The sequence below is a fragment of the Nomascus leucogenys genome, chromosome 1a (genome assembly GCF_006542625.1).
Source record: "Nomascus leucogenys isolate Asia chromosome 1a, Asia_NLE_v1, whole genome shotgun sequence".
In the NCBI taxonomy this organism is placed as follows: Eukaryota; Metazoa; Chordata; class Mammalia; order Primates; family Hylobatidae; genus Nomascus; species Nomascus leucogenys.
In genome coordinates, this window is record NC_044381.1 from 22926691 (window position 1) to 22929324 (window position 2634).

The following is a 2634-nucleotide window of genomic DNA, read 5'->3' on the forward strand; positions in this document are numbered from 1 at the left end:
AGTTTTCCCATCACCATTTATTAAATAGGGAATCCTTTCCCCATTTCTTGTTTTTGTCAGGTTTGTCAAAGATCAGATAGTTGTAGATATGCGGCATCATTTCTGAGGGCTCTGTTCTGTTCCATTGATCTATATCTCTGTTGTGGTACCAGTACCATGCTGTTTTGGTTACTGTAGCCTTGTAGTATAGTTTGAAGTCAGGTAGTGTGATGCCTCCAGCTTTGTTCTTTTGGCTTAGGATTGACTTGGCGATGCGAGCTCTTTTTTGGTTCCATATGAACTTTAAAGTAGTTTTTTCCAATTCTGTGAAGAAAGTCATTGGTAGCTTGATGGGGATGGCATTGAATCTATAAATTACTTTGGGCAGTATGGCCATTTTCACGATATTGATTCTTCCAACCCATGAGCATGGAATGTTCTTCCATTTGTTTGTATCCTCTTTTATTTCATTGAGCAGTGGTTTGTAGTTCTCCTTGAAGAGGTCCTTCACATCCCTTGTAAGTTGGATTCCTAGGTATTTTATTCTCTTTGAAGCAATTGTGAATGGGAGTTCACTCATGATTTGGCTCTCTGTTTGTCTGTGATTGGTGTACAAGAATGCTTGTGATTTTTGTACATTGATTTTGTATCCTGAGACTTTGCTGAAGTTGCTAATCAGCTTAAGGAGATTTTGGGCTGAGACAATGGGATTTTCTCGATATACAATCATGTCATCTGCAAACAGGGACAGTTTGACTTCCTCTTTTCCTAATTGAATACCCTTTATTTCCTTCTCCTGCCTGATTGCTCTGGCCAGAACTTCCAGCACTATGTTGAATAGGAGCAGTGAGAGAGGGCATCCCTGTCTTGTGCCAGCTTTCAGAGGGAATGCTTCCAGTTTTTGCCCATTCAGTATGATATTGGCTGTGGGTTTGTCATAGATAGCTCTTATTATTTTGAGATACGTCCCATCAATACCTAATTTATTGAGAGTTTTTAGCATGAAGGGTTGTTGAATTTTATCAAAGGCCTTTTCTGCATCTATTGAGATAATCATGTGGTTTTTGTCTTTGGTTCTGTTTATATGCTGGATTACATTTATTGATTTGCATATGTTGAACCAGCCTTGCATCCCAGGGATGAAGCCCACTTGATCATGGTGTCTAAGCTTTTTGATGTGCTGCTGGATTCGGTTTGCCAGTATTTTATTGAGGATTTTTGCATCAATGCTCATTAAGGATATTGGTCTAAAATTCTCTTTTTTGGTTGTGTCTCTGCCTGGCTTTGGTATCAGGACGATGCTGGCTTCATAAAATGTGTTAGGGAGGATTCCCTCTTTTTCTATCGATTGGAATAGTTTCAGAAGGAATGGTACCAGTTCCTCCTTGTACCTCTGGTAGAATTCAGCTGTGAATCCATCAGGTCCTGGACTCTTTTTGGTTGGTAAGCTATTGATTCTTGCCACAATTTCAGAACCTGTTATTGGTCTATTCAGAGATTCGACTTCTTCCTGATTTAGTCTTGGGAGGGTGTATTTGTCGAGGAATTTATCCATCTCTACTAGATTTTCTAGTTTATTTGCATAGAGGTGTTTGTAGTATTCTCTGATGGTAGATTGTATTTCTGTGGGATCGGTGGTGATATCCCCTTTTTCATTTTTTATTGCATCTATTTGATTCTTCTCTCTTTTCTTCTTTATTAGTCTTGCTAGCGGTCTATCAATTTTGTTGATCTTCTCAAAAAACCAGCTCCTGGATTCATTAATTTTTTGAAGGGTTTTTTGTGTCTCTATTTCCTTCAGTTCTGCTCTGATTTTAGTTATTTCTAGCCTTCTGCTAGCTTTTGAATGTGTTTGCTCTTGCTTTTCCAGTTCTTTTAATTGTGATGTTAGGGTGTCAATTTTGGATCTTTCCTGCTTTCTCTTGTGGGCATTTAGTGCTATAAATTTCCCTCTACACACTGCTTTGAATGTGTCCCAGAGATTCTGGTATGTTGTGTCTTTGTTCTCGTTGGTTTCAAAGAACATCTTTATTTCTGCCTTCATTTCATTATGTACCCAATAGTCATTCAGGAGCAGGTTGTTCAGTTTCCATGTAGTTGAGCGGTTTTGAGTGAGTTTTTTAATCCTGAGTTCTAGTTTGATTGCACTGTGGTCTGAGAGACAGTTTGTTATAATTTCTGTTCTTTTACATTTGCTGAGGAGAGCTTTACTTCCAACTATGTGGTCAATTTTGGAATAGGTGTGGTGTGGTGCTGAAAAAAATGTATATTCTGTTGATTTGGGGTGGAGAGTTCTGTAGATGTCTATTAGGTCCACTTTGTTTAGAGCTGAGTTCAATTCCTGGATATCCTTGTTAACTTTCTGTCTCGATGATCTGTCTAATGTTGACAGTGGGGTGTTAAAATCTCCCATTATTATTGTGTGGGAGTTTAAGTCCCTTTGTAGGTCACTCAGGACTTTATGAATCTGGGTGCTCCTGTGTTGGGTGCATATATATTTAGGATAGTTAGCTCTTCTTGTTGGATTGATCCCTTTACCATTATGTAATGGCCTTCTTTGTCTCTTTTGATCTTTGTTGGTTTAAAGTCTGTTTTATCAGAGACTAGGATTGCAACCCCTGCCTTTTTTTGTTTTCCATTTGCTTGATAGATCTT